Source organism: Crinia signifera, chromosome 1, assembly GCF_055691185.1.
Source record: "Crinia signifera chromosome 1, ASM5569118v1, whole genome shotgun sequence".
Taxonomy (NCBI): Eukaryota; Metazoa; Chordata; class Amphibia; order Anura; family Myobatrachidae; genus Crinia; species Crinia signifera.
The window spans coordinates 269,041,638-269,065,647 of NC_139217.1; the positions used below are offsets into that span (position 1 = coordinate 269,041,638).

At 44.1% G+C, this 24,010-nt stretch overlaps 1 long non-coding RNA gene across 1 annotated transcript in view; it reads right to left on the minus strand.

The window, feature by feature from the left end:
• Positions 1-332: 332 nt before the first annotated feature.
• LOC146074983 (uncharacterized) overlaps positions 333-24,010 on the minus strand; it is a 28,716-nt gene continuing 5,038 nt past the window's right edge. Inside the window, exons 2-4 of the long non-coding RNA XR_014473490.1 lie at positions 13,431-13,648; positions 5,577-5,723; positions 333-4,430 (exon numbers count right to left, since the gene is read on the minus strand). This is a non-coding gene — a long non-coding RNA (uncharacterized LOC146074983). The remainder of the gene's footprint in view (positions 4,431-5,576; positions 5,724-13,430; positions 13,649-24,010) is intronic.

Sequence of the window (24,010 nt, forward strand, 5' to 3'; positions counted from 1 at the left end):
AGTAAGGGCAGGTACATACAGATGTGTAATGTGACTTAAATATGTAATGTAACGTAAAGGTTAACGAATGAATGTGGTCTGAATGTATGGGTTGTATGGTTAAATAACACATTGTGTAAAAGCATGATTGTTTGTTGTTGTTACATTCAAACATCACACATAACATTAGGGTAGGTATACATGTTAAAAATTAGGAACAAACTAATTATGGGCATAATTTAGTACATACACACAAACACCAACATGACTATATTTAAAAGTTAATGCAATGTGAGGGACACATAGATAGTGAGTAAAATGCCACATTAGAACATAATAAATATACATGTAACGAGGGTTAAAATGTTGTTTTATTAGGATGTTTATTTAAGGTAGACAATTGAGGTAATAGAAAACAATTATTAAATAACACTTAGAATAATTAAGTAATTGTCTTAATTATACTTCAAAGGCAATATTTGCAGGCCCATATATGTGAAGGGTATGCCCCAGTGCACGGACGTACGCTTCCTCTCACGATTGGTAACACACCCTGAGTTTTCCATTGAAAATGGCCAGAGACCGGTCCGTGCACTGTGGCATACGCTCAGATATACGGAAGGTGTCGGTGGGAAAACGGACGAGATCCGTCCGTGCACTGTGGCGTACGCTCTGATGTACGCCAGGTATCGGTGGCTAAGAGGGAGATCCGTCCATGCACGGTGGCGTACGCTCAAGTGAACGCCACACCCCATTGTCTGTGTTTGTGACCATCTGTGTGTGGCTGTTCTGTGGGCGGACTTACGCTCACCGTGAGCGTACGGAAAACACACGGTGTGACGGACCGTACGCACGTTTCACCGATCCGATCAGAATAAGGCCCACAGTCACTTTTCTTTGCATACCCAAAAAGTGTTGATCTTCTGAATGCTGGCATCCCAAGCAACATGATCCCTAAACCATCACAGTATCAGTGTATCAGCAGCTTGGGATGACAGCAAAGGTGGAGAAAGAGAAGTAATAAAGGAACGAGGCTGTAAATACATGTTAGAATGCTTGTTTGACATGTTGGTATCATGAAGATCTCATATGGCCTTTTGGGGTCAACAATATTGTTTATTTTCATAATACTGTTGTATCTCCACATAAACATTTAGCATATCTACAGTATCTATCTATCTATCTATCTATCTAATGATACTATAGTGGATTTTATTTACTGGGGCTCTCTAGCTGCAGTGACACTACAAGTCCCATTTCGTTATGTTGGCTCTTTCATTTCCTAATTAAATGATCCACCAGAAAGCATAACTGCCTGTCTCAACCTAAGCCACAGCTGCCCTCAACGTACCCTGGTGTTTCTGGTAGAAACTTTCTACACCTGAGTTGTTGCACATCAGTGAATACTGGTCATAACTGCATAAAAAAGAAGCAGGTTTATAACATTATATAAGCAAACAGCAGTTTATCGATAAAAATATATACTCCAATACAGTAAACATATATTAATACACCACTTTTATTAGCAAAAAGTAACAGGGTGCAGTATTGCGTAAATAATAATAATATAAATTAATACATATTAGTTTCCGTGTTTATCTACATATTCCAGCTGTGTTATGGCTAACTACTTTTCTCATGCTACATGACCAGCACATGCTTGCAACAACATCTACATCTGTATACAGTTGTAATGGGACTGATACTACACAGCCCACACACACTAAAGGCCTGATCTTAAATTGTAGGTTGTCAAAGTGGTAATGCCACACTAGGCCTCATATGTAAATCAACACTTCTAGATGGCTTCTGTGATCTGCTGTTGCATCAGAAGACGCAGTCATTGAATCACTGGTATGAACATTCGCCATCTGAGTGACCGATGTTTTCATGCTGTCGTGGCTATAAATGTGGCATTGGAAGATGCAGACCATGAGGTTTGTACACCTCCAAAACATGGGTGACTTGCCACCCATTTTGTAAAATGTCACCATCCCCCTCCCTGCCCAAAACAGATTGACAGGCTGCAGCTTAGGGGGCACATGTTCAGTACAGATGTTGCACCAATCACAAAACAGCGCAGTTGGATGCAGACCATCAAATTTGCTTGCAACTCTGAATCAAGCCCTAAGTTCATTTACAGAACACATTTAGTGCCACAATAGGATTATTATTATTTTAGCAAATGTTTGCACAAATAAGTAGTAGTACGTTTATTTATAAGGCGCCACAAAGTGTCCGCAGCGCCGTACATAGCAAACAAAAAAACAAATCACAAAGTAACGTATAGGGTGTGTGATAAATACAGCATAAATAGGGGTATAGCTGGTAGAACTAAAATCAGCATCAGTTCTGAAGTAGGTGTGGAAATTGTCGAGGAGACTGAAGATGAAGTAGAGCATGGGTCTTCAACCTGTGGCCCTCCAGATGTTGTGAAACTACATGTTCCAACATGCATTGCCACATTTTTTCCTATAAGAGCATGCCAAAAAACCTCAGGGCATGCTGGGACATGTAGTTCCACAACATCTGGAGGGCCACAGGTTGAAGACATGTGAAGTAGAGGAAGGGAAGAACAGGGCAGGAGCACTGGTGAGGTAGAGAGGTAGGGTGAGTACGTGAGTAAGGAGGACCCTACTCATAAGACTAAACAGACTAAAAGGAGGTGGGTGGATGAACGAAAAACAATAGGATAAGTAGGAACGGATGGGAACAGATAGGAGGAGCAAAAGAGGTTAGGAGGAGGAGGGATAGGCTAGTCGGAAGAAGTGGGTTTTGAGGGAGAGTTTGAAGGAGGTAATGGAATCAGAAAGCCTGATGGGTGGAGGGAGGTTGTTCCAGTGGAGGGGGGCAGCGTGAGAGAAGTCTTGGACAGGTTAGTGGGAGGAGGTGATTAGGTGAGAGGTCCGTCGGCGGTGGAGCGAAGAGGACGGGAGGGAGTGTGGATAGAAATCAGTGAAGAGAGGTATGGAGCGATGGAGGAGAGAGCTTTGTAGGTGGTGGGGAGGAGCTTAAAAAGAACTCAGAAAGGAATGGGGAGCCAGTGAAGAGATAGACAGAGGGGGGAGGCAGAGGTAGAGCGGCGGTAGAGGAAGATGAGCCTAGCAGCAGCGTTAAGAATGGATTTGCGAGGCGGGCGAGAGGTAGCCCGGAGAGAAGGATGTTGCAGTAGTCAAGGCGGGAGATGACAAGAGAGTGAATGAGAATTTTGGTCGCGTCAGTGGAGAGGAATGGTCTGATGCGCGAGATGTTGCGGAGGTGAAAGCGGCAAGACTGTGAGAGAGCACGAATGTGGGGGGTGAAAGAGAGGGAGGAGTCAATGATGACACCGAGGCAGCGCGTTTGGTCGGTCGAGGTGATCTCGGTTTCACCAATGCTAATGGAGATAGTGGGAGAAGAGGGGATGTTCGGGGGATGGAAGATTAGAAGTTCAGTTTTAGCCATGTTTAGTTTCAGGAAGCGTTGGGTCATTCAGGCTAAGATTGCCATGAGGCATTCTGAGACCTTCGACAGGAGTGACGGGGAAAGGTCGGGGGAGGAGAGATACATTAATGTATCATCAGCATAAAGGTGGTAATGGAAGCCATAAGAGCTGATGAGGGTGCCCAGAGAGGTGGTGTAGAGGGAGAAGAGGAGAGGGCCAAGGACTGACCCTTGGGGAACACCGACTGGCTGCGGGGTAGTAGATAAGATAAATAAGAGTACATTTATAAGTTTGCCCCGGGCTGATATGGCACATTATTAATATTATGAATACATTCATAAAGATTTAAAGGTGCACTGAAAGCCATGTAAGCCATAGCCTCTTGCATAGAATAGAATATTGTGTTCCTGTACCTAAAGGCTCATGCTTTTCAATATTAACAATGGTTACATTTTGTATTTTGCAGCAGCTGGCACAGGGGTAGTCACTCCACAGTAAATGCTTTTGTATCTCGCTCCCTCGCTTTATCTCCGTGAGATGTACTAAGCCTTGAAAAGTGATACAATGGAGAGTGATAAACCACCAACCAATCAGCTCCATCCGGTAATTTTTCAAGCACAGCCTGTGACATGCCAGGTAGAAGCTGATAGGCTGGCAGTTTATCACGCTCCATTTTATCATGTTTCAAGCTTAGTACATCTGGCCCTCTCTCTCTCTCTCTCTCTCTCTCTCTCTCTCTCTCTCTCTCTCTCTCTCTCTCTCTCCCTCCATACACTCTTCAATTCTTAAATAAGTATCTAGCGCCTTTCACGTATTTCCACACAATTTACATCAATTGGTCTTTCTTGGTTATTTCTTATTTCAGCCTCCATTACAGAAGCTTGAATAAGTCTGGTCTGTGTCACCATGTTCCCCAAATCAACATTATTCATTTCTTTTAGTTTCCTTTGTATTATGAGTCTAGGGTTTTTCAAGAGAGTATAATACAGGAGCCATCTTGTTCTGGCTTTTACTGATGTACGAGGTCCTGTAAAAGAAAAAAAATGATATGTTTTCTGGGCAGCTAAACCAAAAGAACATGTAGATCCAAAACCATGACACATTTTAGCAATCACAAATTCTTATGTAAATGGTTTCACGCATGGCTGAACTTCTAAGCAGAAATCATTCCCAGGCCACACAATTTCTAGCGGTAGCCTAGCCCTGCATAGGGATGAGCTGTATTTGACTCTCTTTTTCATAATATTGCAGTGTTAAGACTGTTAAGCCTGTATTACGGGATACGATCGATGGGTCGACCTTAAGATGGTCGACAATCATTAGGTCGACACCTTTGGGGCTGGAAAGTCATCAGGTGTCTAGGTCGACATGGCCACATGGGGCAAGGTCAACAATTGTCTTGGTCGACACATGGGTTAGGTCGACAGTCAAAAGGTCAATGCCATGCGTTAACGATCTGCTCCCATGTTTGTATTGCACAGATGGCGTTAACGACCCATAAGAGCGCACATTGTACCTTGGCATGGGACCACACTTCAGACCTGAGGGGGGTGTCAAACACATCCGATTTTGGCTGACTTCTTGGCCCGATGCGTCGGGATCGGATGAAATTGGCTCAAATTGGACAAGTGTATGGGCACCTTATGTCTGAGGCTTCCACTAATCTGCAACTGAGACAGGGTGGACGTGACTTCACAAACCCTCCTCAAAAATGTCTGGGTATGCCTGCATTTATTCCAACACACCAGGAAAACAGCAGGTTACCACCTACAAACGCTGCCTTCCTGTCAATGAAATTGCGAGAGGATTACGTTTTTGATTCATTATCTGTCACTATTCACCCTCACACATGCACAATGCGAACATTAAGCATGTACAGTGGTTCCATAATTGCTCGATTTGCGAATTCTTTAATTAGCGATTATGTTTGAATCAGGCCCTTAGTCCCATGAATGCAATGAAGATACCATTATGGCTACAGTCAATACTTCAAAGCTCCAATGTGAGTGGAACAGAATGGCAATGGTGAACAGACATGGTGCATGCAGTGCTATTGAATTAAATTAATTCAGACACATATGGCAGCAATTTAGTTGTCTAGAATGTGGCCAGGATTTGGTGGCATTTGGGATTTATAAGATTTAGAGGTGAGAAAGAGAACTGTGTCACTAACCTGTTGTATTACTAAATGCATAGTATGCAGGTGACTCGCTCAGCCTCTTCTCGGCACTCATTGTCAGAAGAATGTTGCAGAAACATACAAGCACCGGGTTAGTATGATAGTGATCCACATATATCATTCCAATCCATGTCTTGTAGCCTTGGAAAACAAATAAAACATTATTATTTAATTTTAGTTCATCTAGCATATTATAAAATATATGTTCATACAGTCGGAGCAGTAGAGCTTATGGCTAGGCCAAGGTACTTTTCAGGGGATGAGGCTTAATCCGACTGAGTATAATAGCCCCGGTGCCCTCCGAGAGAAGATAGTACAGCATTGTGTGTGGCACTGGTGGCAGTCAATAAGAGGACTTGTACGATTGCAATAAAGCTGACACCACAAGCAGCTAAAGGTGCTTACTAGTTGCAGAGTTTTAATCCTTCATCAGAGTACAAAGAAGAATGTGAAAATGACTTTCCTATAAAGGTTTCCCACCCCCATGCACAAGAACATTAGGTACTGCATAGACTGGCGCCAGTGTTGGGTGATGATGTCACACCCCGTCAGCCTAGATGCGTCACCTATATTTGAACATTCACATCAGTCCCTGCCCCAGTGGAGCTTACAATCTATATTCCCTACCACATGTACACGCACAAACATTCATTCCAGGGTTGATTTTGTTAGAAGCCAAATAACCCACCAGTATATTTTTGGATTGTGGGAGGAAACCGGAGTACCCGGAGGAAACCCATGCAAGTACGGGGAGAATATACAAAACTCTGCACAGTTAGGGCCATGGTGGGAATCGCACCCATGACCTCAGCGCTGTGAGGCAGCAATGCTAACCATTACACCATCCGTACTGACCCATGTTATGTTCACAAACAATTATAGAAAAAAAAGCAAAGCATAGCGTTTCCTTATATTATAATTTTATTTATAGGGCGCCACAAGTGTTTCGCAGTACAATGGAACAGTACAGGGAGACAAAACTTAACATAGCAGCTTCCAAATGTTCAGTCCAAGGGATACTGCTCAGCTTAAATCTTGTACGCCATGCATGGGTTACACTCTGGGATCAGAAGAGTCCGCCACTGCCGGCAGCAACAAGGAGAGGCGCCCAACTGCAGTAAGCTGGCAGAATGTTGCGGGCAGGCGAGAGGAGATCTGGATAATAGGTCCAGAGTCAATAAATCAACATGTTGACACAAGCTAAAAGGTCAACATGACAATGGTCGATGCATGAGAATGCATTTACCTTTTTCATTTTTTATTATCCATGTCGCCCGATAACCGGTGACCCCAAGATCCACACCCAGGTGAGAGAATACCTCACAACGACAACACTAACTTGGCGCACTAATGGAGTGTTAGCATTCATGGCAGACACGCCACACTACATATTGCTTTTTTTTTTTTAAGTAAAAAGTTGAAGGGGACTTGGCTATTGTAACTTCTCTCCAGGACTAAAATCACATGTGGCGACTTAGTATTTTAATTGAAGCAAAAGATAGTCAACACTTTAAGTTCTTATAATGAGCTCCTTAAACCATCTGTGTGACAGGGTCTGCTCAAATACTTAGCATTTCAACAAAGCACTGGTATCAAATCCATAATGCTGTTTGAATAACCAATAACATTTAAGAGAACCTGTGACCTAATCCGAATTTTTTTTTTATATTTACTTACCTGCTGGGCTTTAATGTGGAATAAAAAAACCTGTCTGGAGCACTGGGAAAAGAGCTACATGGAAGATTCTAATAACTTATTTCGGTGTATAGGTACAGTAAATTATACTTGTTAATAACGGACCTCCACATTTCAAATACAGGGCACATTTAAATAAATGTATGTACAGTAAATAAAATGATCAGACAAGAACATTGACAAAAGTAAGGGGGGTGTAACAATGGAGCAAACAACAATCACCATGCTGTAACAAGCGAAAAGTAGAACAGAAGAAATTACAATCAGAAATATACAAAGAGTGTGTGACTCTACAGTCAATATGCAAAGAGTGTGTGACTCTACAGTTAACAACCAGATTGTGTATAATCAGGGCTACAATTATGATTAGAATTGCAAATTGTCAAAACACAGAACCGTATAAATGCAGCACCGCACACCTAAGAAACTAGCATTTCACTTCCTTCACAAACCTATTATAGAGCACAACAGAGGCCATTGTAGAGCAATGGTCATATATGACTACAAGAGTGGTCTTTGACAATGGGGAGGCTGGTGAGTTTTACTACAAGCTGGTTTTAGGGAGGAAGCAGTCCAGAACCACTGTGTTTTAGTACTTTGCAGAATTTTGGAGAGGGTAATGCGATATCTGTTTCTGTGGCCAACCATGTTTGGAGTCGTATTGTAAGTGTGTATGCACAATATTGTTTGTACATAACACTTACCAATATTGTCAAATCTGTTAGTCCATTAGACATGTGGCCAGTTGTTCCATTTCTCAAGTGTGCACCCAGCATTAGTCTAGCCATATTATACACAGAGGAACAGCTTAAAAGCACTGTACCAGACACACACACACACACACGAAGTAAATGAAAATCTCAAAGGCCCTTAATTATGAAGCTGGAACAAAGTAAAAAGAAAACAAGTTAAAGATGAGGAGAATGGACTTCCTGACAGCCACCGAGATTGCCATGACCCAACCTCCTGGGTAAAAGGGATGTATTCAAGATGTTTTATAACAAACCTCCACACATGGTACCAGAACTCTCAAATATAGAACACGATAAATGGAATAGATCAATAGAAATATAACCATATGCCCTTAATATAGCTTGAATTAGCTTAAAAAATAGCTTTAATTCCTCTAGGCATGGATTGTACATTTAGTTGAAATGCAACGTACAGCATTGTATAATGTTCACCGGTATAAGTCATGACAATGTAATATGTAGTGTACTGTTCAGTAAGAAGCCACCTGAAATGGTCTCCAATTCACATTGGGGCAGATGTATTAAGCCTTAACAAGAGATAAATGCAAGGGTGATAAGGAGAGATAAACATCCAGCCAATCAGCTCCTTACTGACTTTTTTCAGACACAGCAGTTACAATGTGATTGGCTGGACGTTTATCTCTCTTTATCACCCTAAAGGCCCCCATACATTAGTCCGACTTGTCCTAAGGACAAGTCGGACCTGATTCCCCCCTGCAGCTCGCCGGGAGAGGGACACACGATTTGGCACTTGATGTGCCAAGTTTTGCAAATGATACATCGCATGCGATGTATCATTTGCAACTCCCAGGGAGCTGCAATGTGAAGGGAGCAGGGGGCCATTGAGGCGGCTGGGGGGTCGGACGCTGCGGGGGACACAGAGGCGGCAATTACTTACAGCTGAGCCGGGCAGGGGGAGCCGGGAGCTGTCTGTACTGAAGAAAATAAAAAAAAGCCCATACAATGAATGGGCAGCCTGTGATTGGCTGCTGAGCGCTCTCAGCCAATTGCTGACTGGCTGAGAGAGTGCTCAGCCAATCACAGGCTGCCCATTCATTGTATGGGCTTTTTTTTTTCCTTCCGTACTGACAGTGACAGCTCCCGGCTCCCCCTGCCCGACTCAGCTGTAAATAATTGTCACCTCTGTGTCCCCCGCAGCGTCTGTCCCCCGCAGCGTCCGTCCCCCCAGCCGCCTCGCAGCGTCCCCCACCTGCATTGACGGCTACCTGGGGGAGCGGCAGGCGGCGCAGATGGAGACCGGGGGCGCGGCGGGAGAATATAAAGAAATCTTATTCAAAAGACCGGGCGGCCGCTGATTGGCTGAGAGCTCAGCCAATCAGCGGCCGCCCGGTCTTTTGAATAGGATTTCTTCCTATTCTCCCGCCGCGCCCCCCGTCTCCATCTGCGCCGCCTGCGGTCCTCGCCTGCCGCTCCCCCAGATATATCGGATCTGAACATCATGGGTGCTAAAAAGCACCCATGATGGGTCAGATTCCGATATATCTGATGTTCAGCAGGTCCGACGCCGTGATCCGATGTGCGTGGGACCGCGCATCAGATCAGATCAGATGTCAAACACCTGCGATTTTGGGCCGATTTCACCCGATTTATCGGCCCAAAGGGCAGAAATCGGCCGAAAATCGCATAGCGTATGGGGGCCTTTAAGGTGCCCACAGACGCGTCGATCCCGGCGTGCGTTCTGTGCTTAACTAGCACACATAGCATCGCATCGTATGCCTTGTGCATGCGATGCGATAAAAAGCTAGTACAAAAAGTATGTGCTGCACATACTTTTTGTACTGTGCGATGAGGTGCCGCGGGAGCGCGCACCCCATCGCATAGCACCGCCGGGATCGGTGCATGTGTGGGCACCATTACATTTATCTCTTCTTAAGGCTTAATACATCTGCCCCAATATCTGTAATTGTCTGTTGGACTGAACACACCTGAATACTCTTCCTTCCCTCAAGCATCCTGTAGCTAAGGGATGGGGAACCTTTGGCCCTCCAGCATGCCAGCAGTTTTAGATGGCCAAAAAGCAAAACTAAAAGCATGACATGCTGGGATGTGTAGTTCAACAACAGCTGGGGCACCTTTGGCCCTCTTAGTAGTAGCTATACAGGCCTTGTGCTCAGACCCAGTTTTTGTCTGCTGGGCTACAATATGTACACTATAACAGCTCCAGTCCTCTAGTTATTTACCAGGGCAACTGTTTTGTGCATGCTTAAACCAACAATCAGTCTTTAGTCCCCCCCCCCCGAACGGCGAGTGAATCAGAATAAGGCCCCTTGTGTGAGGCGTTAATGATGGTTTTCTGCACCTGCTCTACTGAACTATACTGAGAGACCATCTAAAGGCACAGCGACCCTTTGTACTGTAGGTGTTTTAGATTCATTAGCGGATTAGAGTGGGACACTTTGATCCTACATTATTGTATTGTACCTTTTCACAATATTCTAGTTTTCTGAGACTTTGGATTTGGTGTTATAATAAGCTGTAAGCCGTAATCATCAAAATTATAACAAAGGCTTGAAATATCTCACTTTGCATGTAATAAGTCTATATAATATATTAGTTTCACATTTTAAAGTGAAATTACTTAAATAAGTGAACCTTTGCACAATATTCAAATTTTTCGAGTTTCAACTGTATATAGTAATGCCTTGAAAGAGACAGTGTTGGCTAGAAGACTCAGCATGTCTTAGTAGCCTAGGCCACGGTAGGTGGAGTGTTTTGAGTTCCACAGAAACCAGTAGCAGGTGTAGAAGTATAAATATTTAGGATGCAGTGAAGCTCCATAATATATGGAGTCTCCCCACTGATGGTGGGGACTGGGGTGGTGTATTGGTAAATGTCCCATGGGGATAGAGTTTGAGAACAATGGTGTAGAAAAGGGATAGACATCCATCTACCATCTTCTACACCAGTGGTAGGCATCCTGTGGCACTCCAGATGCTGTGGAACTACACATTACAGCATGTCTTGGTTCAGTATTGCTGTTTGGGTATGTTGGCATGTGTACTTCCACAGCAGTTTCCAACCCACAGTGTGGAGGATGGTTGAGGAATGCATGAGATGTTGAGGGAATTCCTAGGGTTGAAATGAAAGGACATAATATACAAAAAGGTTCACAGTGTTAAGCTTAGTACGCACTAGACCAGGTATGGGTAACGTGTGGCTCTCCAGTTGTTGTAAAACTACAAGTTCCTGCATGCCTAGCCACAGATTTGCGATTAGGGAATGCCAAAACTGTGGCAATGCATGCTGGGTAGTTTCACAACAGCTGTAGAGCTACACGTAGCCCATGTTTGCACTAGATTATATGCCATTCAATCCAGTGGATCGGGCCGCCATATTGGACACATTGTCTAGTGCAGTGGTAGCCAACTCCACTCCTCCAGAGCTACCAACAGTTCACATTTTCCAGACAACTTGGGTGCTGCACAGGTGCACTCATTACTCACTAACGCATGTTAAAAGATCCACAGGTGGAGCTAATTACTTCACTTGTGATTCTGTGAGGAGATCTGGAAAATATTAACTGTTGGTAGCTCTCAAGGACTGGAGTTGGCTACCCCAGGTCTAGTGTATACCAGTTATGTTGCTGACTGAGTTGGCTACCCCAGGTCTAGTGTATACCAGTTATGTAGCTGACCCTGCACGTCATCAACATCATCCTCCATCCGCCCTTTGTGCGGGCCGGCAGAAGACATTGCTAGTGAGGGTCAGTGACTGCTTCGGAAGGTGAGTAAATATGGACTAACTAAGCAACCTGGAAACTTCAAATTGCTTAACTAGTTATTGGGGGGGGGGGGGGGGGGGTCATTAGTTCACATGTTCATACAATAAATATTGATGTGCAACTAGTTATTTGGTGACAAGTGTTAATTTTGTACAATCTAAGGTTCCAGCCAAGAATTTTTTGCAGGGCACTGCACCATGCCCATATTATAGACTCCTGAATACACCCGCCCACCACCGCGCTGACAGCTGCTGAGCTCTATGCTTACAGCGACTGTCAGCTCTTCCAGGTGTCGCCCTCCCCTGTGCAATACTATTCAGTCAATGTGAAGGAGCCGCAAGCAGCCGCCTTAATGACAGCCCAGGAGGAAGGAGACGCCCGGGAAGATACAAGGTGTGAATGCCCAGCGAACCCGGACACAGGACAGTGAAGACGCTGCAGCGGTCCCACCACCTCCTATCCCAGCCAGAGAGGTGTGAGGAGATGGAGGTGAGGAGACGAGCAGCGAGTGAAGGGACAGGAGCCTGGAGAGGAAGGAGAGAACTCACAGGCCAGAGCCCGGGGAGAGGAGCCTTCTGCCTGTGGCGGAACAATGGAGCCAGCACGGGCAGGGTCTGCAGGGTGCTCCCCAAGCTGTTGTGCTATGGAGCTGCTGGCTGCATGAATCGTAAAGTCCCAGGATACCAGGGTGGGGGGGGGATGCTGATGAAATTGTGTGTGTGTGTCTGGCAGATTAGGGGGTCGAGCAGGCTGGCATGAAGGGGGTGTTGGAATGTGGAGACATATTAGGGTTAGAATCATAGTGTGTAATGGGCATTATGGTGTGTGGCAAATAATTTTATAGGAATGATGGTGTGTGGTATATTATGTTCTAGGCATTACTGTGTGTGGTATAATAGGGATTACGGTGCGACAATGTGCAACGGGAGTAATACTGGTGCAGTGAGCAATTTTTTTTAAATATGATTTGTTGTTTCTAACGTAAAATGTGCCCTGCTCGGTGGCCAGCACCCTGCCCTAAAAAAAATCCTACAGTGTATACTTATATAGATTCAGACATTCCCAATGACGCAAGCAACAATCAAATCCAAATGCAGTCCAGCAAGTCCAATCCATTCACCGAGTCAGACTGCTTTGACGATGAAAATCCAGTCCAGTTATTCTATCACAACAGGACTCTCTTCTCTTAAATGGACAGTACTGTATACTAGCCTGTAGCTGATGAAAATGAATATGATGATACAGGAAATATACCTAAAATTCAATTGGTATTGACTTAACAATTAACAGATTATTCTAAACCTGCTGCCAATGTTACTTTTTTTTGTTAACTGAATAACGGCCAATATACAAAATAGAGAAGCAGCATCTGCTTATAACAAGACTATGGCATTCTAATTCATAAATGTGCACATTTCTGGCAAAGGAGCACAACAAACAAATGCATAGTTTATGAGAGAACGGTATAATCATCACGCCAAAAAACAAACAAAAAAAAAAAAAAACACATAATGCCGTGAAAAAGCATAGTCTTCCCATAATTTACCAAAATTCACATTAATTTTTCACCAAGTTTCTCCAAGGTGTTTACGCTTGAGTATCTACTACAGGATTACAGCACATTTTATTAATATTTAGCATCAAGATCGAACACATTACCTCGCCAACACGGTTGACATCAATCCTTACTACTGTTGGGATGGCTTTCACATAGGCTTCAAGAGTGTGGAAACCCATTTCCTTGAAAGGAATAAATTCTCCAGTGAGGGATTTATATTCGCTTTGTAAACGATGTAAAACTACACCATGTTTGTTTGACTGCAAGACAGACCGCAGCATCTTCGAAACATGTTCTTTATCAGTCTCCAGCATTTTTGCTAAAAAAAAAAAAAAAATTATTAATGATAATTGGAAGACAAGTTCTACTAGACCAGTGGTAGCCAACCCTAGCCCTCGAGAGCTACCAACAGTTCACATTTTCCAGACAACCTAGCTGCTGCACAGCTGCACTCATTAATCACTGACACATTTTAAAAGACACACAGATGGAGCTAATCAGCTTACTTGTGATTCTGTGAGGAGACCTGCAAAACATGCACTGTTGGTAGCTCTCGAGGACTAGGGTTGGCTACCCCAGGCCTATAGCAACCAATCGGAGTCTAGCTATAATTTCATTATTGCATCCTGCAAAGTTATAGACACAATCTGAATGGTTGCTATGGGCAACATCCCGTTTTCACAATAAAACAGAAGATCTTTCCTTAGCTTAGTCAGTTCGGCATAACTATTACACTGCAAAATTCTCAGTTTTTATGCTAATGTTTCTATGTTGTGGCAGGCAGCAGAGGGTTAACAATGTTCCACTGATCAGCTTTTTCTATGTTTTTTGTACCTTTATATCAGTAATCAGTGAAGTACACACACACCAGCATATTGTAATCACAGATTTTTTTTGATTGCTCATCCTGTTTTATGCCATTACTTAAGTATTTGTAGCATACTAGTTTGAAACAATAATTTATTTCTGTTTAAAGTTAGGCCAACACAAGCATTAGGTCAACATGGGCTAGGTCGACAGTCACAAGATCGACATGGGGTTTCAGGGGTTTTTTTTTTTTAGCAGACAGGCGGTATTTCATGCCCCACTATCCCCTAGGGCATGCTAGCGCAACCCTTGGAGAGAAATGGAGAAGTCTGTGGCTAAGCAGCAAATGATACTGTACAAGTGGACAAACAGCATTAGTGAAGGCTAAGGGTGCGTACACAAGAGCAAAAAAAATTGCTGGCAATATGGTCACTGAGCGACCAAATTGCCAGCAATTGGAGTGTGCACCGGCGATAAAAATTGCCGGGTGTGTGCTCCCGTTTTCAGCCCCCTAACGGTCGCTGGTCCGACCAGCGACTTCCCCTGCCTTCCCCCAGCAGTGTGACATGTCATCAGCAACCATCTCTGGTCGCTAATGAAAATGGGACACTGAGCAATATGATTGCTGAGCAATATGATTGCCAACGATCATATTGCCCCATGTGTACCCACCTTAAGAATTTTTCTGCTGATGATCTGTCTTTTGACAATGAGGTAATCGAATGACATTACAGCTCACAATTGTTGCAACGGACTAATGAAATATATAAATATCATTTGTCCCCTACTTGAAAAGCTTTTGTAACCGCAACTACTTTTCTGTAGTTTACAACTACTGAAAGTCATGTAAAATAGAGGGCTTTGAGAACAGGAATGCACAAAACAATCTGCAGATCATTGGCTTGTCAGTTGAAGCCAATAAAAGCTATGCATCTTGTTGCTATCGGCTTACATAAGCCCTTGACCCCCCCTCACCCCACGCTTGTAGGGAGTACACATGGAAATCCCTGACCACCAGCAACCTTAGCAACTGAGGCCAATCACATGTCTCAAAAAAGTGTCAAAAGGCTGAGTGCATCTGTAGTCCTAGTTTAGAGAACCCTTTCTCCTTCATACTTCATGGCAGCCTTAACATTGGGTTTATCCCTCTCACTCTTCCAATTAGACAGGCAGTTTTTCCCCTAGGATCTAGCTCCTCCTCTTCCTCCCCTATATATCTCAGCACCTCCCTGTTAACAGTAGTATTTTTTCTGTCTCCTCTGTCTGTGACAGGTAGTTAGTTAGTATTTTGGCTTTTATTTTGAAATACCAAGCAAGCTGGTTATGCTGTTGGGTCCTGGGCAGTGCAGGTTGGTGGTGCCTTGAGCCTGTTATGCTGTCCGGGCCGGTGGCAGGGATGGAAATTAAGTATAGCAGCTAATGGTATTCCCATGTGAGTAATGGCGTTCTTACCCTGCTGTGGCTTCCTTCTGCGGCTGTTTGGATCTAGACTGCGGGGAAGCATGGCGGTGTCCTCGGCGTGGGTATGCATGTTATCCGACGGCATCTCATTTCCGGGGCACACGTCCTGCGTGTCAGGGGATCGCTCGCGCCTCAGCAGTAGCGATGAGGGTGCGTAGTTATGATGCCAGTGCAAGCGGCCTGCGTTCCAGCGGCCGCATGCGTTCCACACAGCAAGTGGGGCTATTAAAAGCGCCTGGCCGGTGTTATAGGCGCTGGAGTTACCTGCTGCCCTTATGGAGGATGCCTCTCCCAAACTTGATATACCGCTGCCCAGGTAAGTCCTCATTTGAGGACTGGTTATTTACTTTATTTTCGGTTATAGATTAGTTAGTTACTGTCTTTACTCTTCTTTTTAGTGTGCCTTCAGCCCCTAAAAAGAAGACATACAAGAAGAAGAATACCAAAGTCTGTCCTGCCTGTGACAAGCCCTTTGCAGGAGAGAGAGAGAGAATGTGTTATGTCAGGATTGGGTACTTGTGTATTATTCGGATTATATCGGATTGTACCCGATTTTGAGCCTTTCCCGGGAGGAGTGTACAATTTTAATATTGCGTCGCATCGCATGCCTTAACTAGTGGCATGCGATGCGATTATACGTTGTACAGGCACCCTGATGCCTGATTACAATGTTAAATGCACCCCAAACCCGATTTTTAATTGTACACCCACCCTGATGGGTGATTACTATGTGAAATGCCCCCCCCCCTCCCCCCCAACGCCACCCCAGTATCAACTCCAACCCGAAGCGTGGCGAGCGCAGCGAGCCCGCGAGGAGCGGCGGTACACGTCCTCCAACCTTTTCATACCCCCACTATCCACGTCGGCGTGGAGTCCATTTTATATAGTGTGGCGAGCGCAGCGAGCCACCGAGCCTGAAGCAGGTCGAGCCCCGCGTAATACCAGCGCATTACTTCACAGGTATTACGCGTCCGTTTGCCACGCTTCGGACTCGGTGGCTTGCTGCACTCGCCACACTATATAAAATCAACTCCACACCAACTTGGATATTCGTCCTCCGACCTTTTCATACCCCCACTATCCACGTCGGCGTGGAGTTGATCTCATATAGTGTGGCGAGCGCAGCGAGCCACAAGCGTGGCGAGCCCCGCGTAATACCAGCGCATTACTTCACAGGTATTACGCGTCCGTTCGCCACGTGGATAGTGGGGGTATGAAAAAGGTCGGAGGACGCGTACCGCTGTGCTCACCACGCTTCGGGTTTGCGTTGATACTGGGGTGGCGTTAACAACGGGGGGCCATTTAACATAGTAATCACCCATCAGGGTGGGTGTACAATGAAAAATCGGGTCTGGGGGGGGGGGCATTTAACATAAGAATCAGGCATCTGGGTGCCTGTGCGATTAAAAATTGGGTCCAATCGCGCCGAATCGCATGCGATATGAGTGTATGCGATGCAACGCAATTTTTTAACGTGCGATGAAAAAATTTGGGCGCCCAGATAATACACAAGTACCCAGGATTGTTTAGCAAGGAGGGATGCTGCTCCAAATGTATCACAGATTTCGGAGTTAATGACCTGGATGAAAAAGAACTTTGTCACTAAAGACGAATTCTTAGGAAATAAGAAGTCTAGATCACAGACTAGTCTGGATAAGGATGATGATTGTGGATCTGGGGATGGTTATCCCGATAAAGATGGATCTGGTGAAGTGCCGGAAGGGGAGCGTTTATTTAATTATAGGATTCTAACTACAAACAGCCTGTGAAATCTGACTGATGCCCTGTTCGAGGACAGATCTAAAAAAGGGAGATGTTTTCCGGTGCACAATGTAGTTAAAGATATTTTGTCTAAGGAATGGCTTAGTGTTGAGAAAAGAGTGGGTTCATTTAAGAGAATTGATCAAATGTTTCCCATTGAAGATGAAGAATTTTTAAAATGGTGTAGCATTCCCAAGGTGGATGCGGCAGTGTCGGAGGTACAACCATTCCCCTGGAGGATGGGGCATCGTTAAAAGACGCGATGGAGAAGAGAATGGAGAGTGCCTTAAAAAGGCTGCATAAGATTACTATGTAGAAGCACACATATAATTGTCTAAATGTTCATTTTTCCAGTTACCAAAACTTCAATATCATTGGTATTATTAGATTTGTAAGGATTATATGGTCACAGTTTATGATGACAATCTCACATTAACAATATATACTACCTAAATACTGCAATCCTTGCTATGATGACTGAAGATGTTTCAATTTGTTTGCATGTACAGTGCTTAATGTGCAAATTTTCAATAAAACACATGTAAAAAAAAAAAAAAAAAAAAAAAAAAAAGGCTGCATATTTCCATGTCAGTTACTATGAAGTCTTCACTTTCCAGGGCACTTAGGATATGGTGTTCCACACTGCAGGAGGACTTACAAGAAAAGGTGTCCCGTGACCAAATTAGCAAAAACTAAGCATCCTTAGACGGATTAGATTTTGCAGTCAAATCTCGGACGTCAGGCATTGTTGCTAGAAGGGCTTTGTGGTTAAAGTCGTGGGCAGCAGACTCACATTCGAAAAACAAATTGGCTACATTGCCGTATGAAGGTGCCTTTCTTTTCAGCAGTAAATTGGATCAAATGATTCAAAGAATGTCAGGGGGCAAATCAGTAAGATTGCCACAAGACAAAAGGGGGAGGTTTCCCACTTATTCTGCAAGGTCATCATATAGACAAGCCAGATCGTACAGGCCAGGTAGGCCTTTTCGTGAAAGATATGCCTCAGGCACATCGCAAGCATTTTTTCGCCAATATATTAAGAAAAGAGGCGAAAGTTCTGGAACCGGACAGAAGTAGTGTCAGTGGGCCTCCTGTGGAGCAGGTTCCGGTAGCAGGAAGGCTGCTAAAATTTGCTCACATTTGGAAGCGGACCATAGAAGACAAGTGGGTGCTGAAGGTGGTTACCTCAGGTTACCGCCTAGAATTTCTTTCAAGGCCAAGAAGGGCGAAATTTTTAAGTTCCAGGCTTGCTCTTTCGAAGATAGAAAGAGAAGCGCTGAAGTCAAGTTTAGAGGGGCTCATTGTCTCAGGTGCAGTCGTAAGAGTACCCGTTGCAGAAAGGGGGTCAGGCTTTTACTCCCGTCTGTTCATAGTAAGCAAAAGTTCTGGAGGTTACAGAACTATACTAGATTTAAGAAATTTAAACAATCGCATAAAGAAAATAAATTCCATATGGAGACCACAAAGTCTATTCTTATGGGAATCAGAAGAAGCGATTATATGGTCTCTATCTGAGAGATGCTTATTTCCACATCCCCATCACACCAAGCGACAGAAAATACCTAAGATTCTGCATAGGAGAAGAACATTATCAGTTCACTTGCCTCCCAATAGGCCTTACCTCATCTACTCTGGTTTTTACCAAGGTTTTGGTAGTACTGATAGAGGAGTTAGGAAGAAGGAAGATCATCATTTGAGCCTATCTCGATGACCTCTTGATTGTGGCGCAATCAGAAAACTAAGCTGTAGCAGCCAGAGATTATTCTATCCAGTTTCTTCAGGAGCACGGGTGGCTGGTAAACTGGGAGAAAAGTTGCTTAAAACCGGTACAAAACAGTAAATTCTTAGGGGTGTTAATAAATACCATGTCATTCCAAAAGTCGTTGACCGAAAAAAGATGTGAGAAAATCCATCAGTTAATCATCCTAATCTACGAGAGCGACAGTGTATCCCTGAGGTCGGCTATGAGCCTGTTGGGCATGATGGCTTCCACAGTGGAAGTAATTCCATGGGCAAGGTGGAGGATGAGACCTCTGTAGTGGTTTCTTCTAAGTTACACCTGAAGGAAAATTCCGTTGGAAAGAAGGATAAAAATTCAGAAAAAATACCTTGCTCTGGTGGGAAAATCGATCAATTAAGGCCAAGAAAGTCGTCACTGGCAAGTCCCCAGTACAAAGTCATCACCACAGATGCCAGCGCCGTTGGTTGGGGTGCTCACGGGCTGGGCAGAACTTGTCAAGGTCTATGGTCAGCTCAAGAGGTAGAATTCTCTTCCAACCACAAAGTTAAGAGCAGTGTGGCAAGCGATAAAGTTCTTTGGTGAAGAAGTCAGAGTCACACCTGCGTATTTTCTCGGACCGTCGTACAACCGTCTCTTACATAAACAGACAAGGAGGTACGCGGAGTCAAGTGCTGTTAAAAGAAGTACAGAATATCATGGTATGGGCCAAAGAAAACCTACAGTCAATATCGGCACTACATGTCCCAGGAGAAGACAATCAACTGGCAGATTATCTAAGTCGCACAAGTATAGTCCCAGGGGAATGGGAACTGAGGGAATCAGTGTTTCAATGGATAGTAAAGCACTTCGGCAAGCCAGAGATAGACCTCATGGCCTCGGCAGTAAACAAGAAGCTTCCTCAGTTTTTCTCACGGTTCCCGATGCAAGGGTCAAGTGGAGTGGATGCACTGCCCCAGAAGTGGGATTTTGCCCTGACCTACGTCTTCCCACCGTTCTCGCTTATCCACAGAGTATTATGGAAGATCAGGACAGAGGGAGCTCAAGTCATAATCGTGTTACCATACTGGCCGAGAAGGGCTTGGTTCCCTATGTTGGAGGACATGGCGGTGGCAGATCCACTGTTTCTTCCAGTGACACAGGACCTCCTGAGTCAGGGTCCGGTCAAATGCCAAGACCCTCACAAACTGAGTTTAGCAGCTTGGAAATTGAGAGGCAACAGTTAAGAGACAAGAATTTGTCTCCAGAAGTAGTATAAGTCCTTCTTCAGGCAAGGAAGAAAGTGTCATCAGCCATCTACTATAGAATATGGAGAATATTCGCAAATTGGTAGAGACAAATTAATTTTTCCTAATCCAAACATATCCCAGATATTACAGTTTCTATGTGATGGTTTTAACAAAGGACTTGCTGTTGCTAAGATCAAAGTACATATATCAGCATTAAGTGCTTTGTTGGACAGGAAATTGGCAGAACATAAGCTATTAAGGTGCATACACACGTACAGATTTTCTGTCTGATCTATCTGGTGGGAACAAAAACCTGGAAATGTATGGGAGCATATGACAATCAAAAAAATGTTCCCAAACACTTGAAAACAGACAGTGATCAGTCAGACAAATCGTTTAAATCATTCTGATATAAAAAATCTATCAAAGCATATATTTTTTTCTGTTTTCCTGCATTTGGGTGGAAATTTTTGATTGTCCTATGCTCCCATACATTTCCAGGTTTTTGTTCTCACCAGATAGATCAGACAGAAAATCTGTGCGTGTGTATGCACCTTTAAGAGGATTCGACCAAGAATTAGGTCTATGGTTCCACAGTGGGACCTTAATTTAGTTTTGAATGGTTTAATGGTGGCTCCGTTTGAGCCATTGGACAGAGTTAATTTAAAATTTCAAACCTGGAAGGTGATTTTTCTGATAGCCATCACCTCAGCTAAAAGAGTGGGTGAACTCCAGGCGTTATGTATAAATGAGCAATATTTAAAGATTTTTCCGGATAGAGTGGTGCTTAGGACCAGGCCATCCTTTCTGAAAGTGGTTTCATCGTTTCATTTAAATCTGGAGATCATTTTGCCTTCTTTTTATCCAAATCCCCTCAGGAAAAGAGAAGAAAACTTGCGTACACTGGACGTCGTCAGACCTATTAAGATATTTTTGAAAAGGACAGCTGAGCAGAAGCCCTATTCGTGATTCCTCAGGGAGCAAAGAAGGGATTTGTTCCGTCGAAACAGTCAATTTCACGATGGCTTAAAGAGGTAATTTTGTTTACCTACAAGAAAGTAGGTCATGTTGTACCAGAAGGTATTAAGGCTCACTCAACTAGGACAATGGCGGTTTCGTGGGCTAGAGAAGGTTTCAGCTAAAGAAATATGCCAAGCGGCTACTTGGTCTTCCCTGCACACCTTCTCCAAACATTATGCTCTGGATGTTTCCAAGTCTCATTTTGGGAGTGAGATACTGAGACAAGTATTGGCTTGAGGTATAGTATAAGCCCCCCTACTGCTTTGGTACATCCCAATGTTAAGGCTGCCATGAAGTATAAAGGAGAAAGCAAGGATTATACTTACAATAATACCTTTTCTCCGGAATACTTTATGGCAGCCCATAAAAAAATTACCCTCCCTGTTGTGTTTTTCCCTAGGATCAGGACGGAGACATTCAAAGACTACTGTTAACAGGGAGGTGCTGAGATATATAGGGGAGGAAGGAGGAGGAGCTAGATCCTAGGGGAAAATCTGCCTGTCTAATTGGAAGAGTGAGAGGGATAAACCCAATGTTAAGGCTGCAATGAAGTATTCCGGAGAAAAGGTATTATCGTAAGTATACTCCTTGCTTTTGACCTGTAGCTTATATCATATACCAGCCTGAAATTACTATCCACACCAAGTAAAGATGTCGGTGTCCTGGAGATTTTAAATTGGACAGCTGCAGCGCTGACAATTAACAGAGAAAACAATAATGGTACTTGTTAATTGCTGACCCGCAACTAACATTATTCCATTTAAAAGGTCCCTATTAACATGGACTAACTTGTGTACTCTAATCTAAACTACTAAAATGTACTGGTAACTAGTAACGTCATGCATCTACAGTAGGTTTCTATTTAATTTACAGTTTCTTATAGCAGCAGATTCAGTTGTGCTTTACAAATGTTGACAAGACTAAAAGAAGAAACTGAGTATAACAGACATACAATACGTGGAGTAAGGAGGGCCCTGCTTCAAGCTTACAATCTATAGGGACATAGGAGGGAAACACAAGGACAGGCACCAGTAATAGCATAGCAGTCCCACCAAGTTACAAGTCCAGAAGAAAAGCTATATAATACAGAAGTGCCTCTGAGGGTTATTTGGGTAGTACCTAAATATTATAGGCTTGACTGAAGAGGTGAGTTTTCAGGGAACGCTTGAAAGTTTGGAGGCTTGATGAGAGTCTTATTGTGCATGGGAGGGCATTCCATGAAGACTTATGAAAGTCCTGTAGCAGTGAATGGGAGCTAGTGATCCATGCAGGAGAGACGCAGATCTTGTGCAGAGCAGAGTGAGCTAGTTGGGAGATATTTTGAGATAAGTGAAGAGCTATAGGCTGGTGTGGTTTGGTTAATAGCTTTATATGTGAATAGAAGTATTTTATATTGAATACAGTAGAATATGGGCAACCAATGGAGGGACTGGCAGAGCTTAGCCCCGCAGCAACGTTCAAAATACATTGCATTGGCAACAGTTTATTCTTGGGAAGAACAATGAGGACACTATTGCAATAATCAATGCGAGAGATAATGAGTGCATGGATTAGCATGTTTTAGCAGTGTTGTGTGTAAGATAGGGTCGTATCGTGGATGTTTTTTAGATGCATGTAACAGGATATTGAGACATGTGATACTGGTATCTGAAAGAGCTGATTTGTTTGCCAAGAGAGGAGGTATAGATTGAGAAGAGCAGAGGACCTAAAACTGAGCCTTGCAGTACTCCAACTGACAGAGATAGTGAAGAGGAGGTGGTATCAGAGAAGCGAACACTGAAGCCAACACTGAAAGAGCAATCAGATAGGTAGGATGAAAACCAGGAAAGACCTGTTTGTATGAGAAGAGAGTGGTCAACAATGTCAAAAGCAGCAGAGATCTTACTCAACACCTTATTCTCTACTTACTGTCCACTTTCAGTGTATGGTGAAAATGTATGTTCTATTCTAGTGGTTATGGGCTTATACATTTTTCACACGGTTTACTGTTAAATATCTCTAGTGTTCCCACTAGGCTGTTTTAGCATGGCACTGATTTTTAACAGGCAAAATACACCCTGCCCCTCTAGCAGAGCCCTGCTAAAAGAGCATGCTGCCTGTCCCCGGGGAAGCCCAGCGCCGCCATAGAAGACTATGCCTTCACTGGCAGCGCAGTGTCTTTGGCGGGGCCAGGCCCTCCCCCTTTCATGTCGGTGGCGGACGGCCTGTCCCCTTGGGTGCCGGACGGGTTCCCGACAGTCGGGATCCCGACAGCCATTTACCCGACTGTCAAAATGCCGACAGCCGGGTGCCCGACGGACACCCGCTATTTTCCCTAGTGGGGGTCCACGACCCCCATAGAGGGAGAATAGAATAGGTGGCTCGCGTAGCGAGCCACCGTGCCCGCAAGGGGCTTTTTTGCGCTCGCCATGCTGTCTGACTCCGGCCAGTCAGGATCCCGACGTCAGGATAATGACTGTCAGGATCCCAACTGTCGGAGTCCCATACCACACCCGTCCCCTTTACTGACGGTAGCGGCTGGATCCCCCCCTTATGCTGCCCCCATTTACAGTTCCTAGAAGGAACACTATCCTTGCAATAATCAGTGTGAAAAGCTGATAAATGAATTCTATATGTATTTGTTTCTCCTTTGGTGTTCAATATCCTCTTGGGTGTGTAAGTTAGG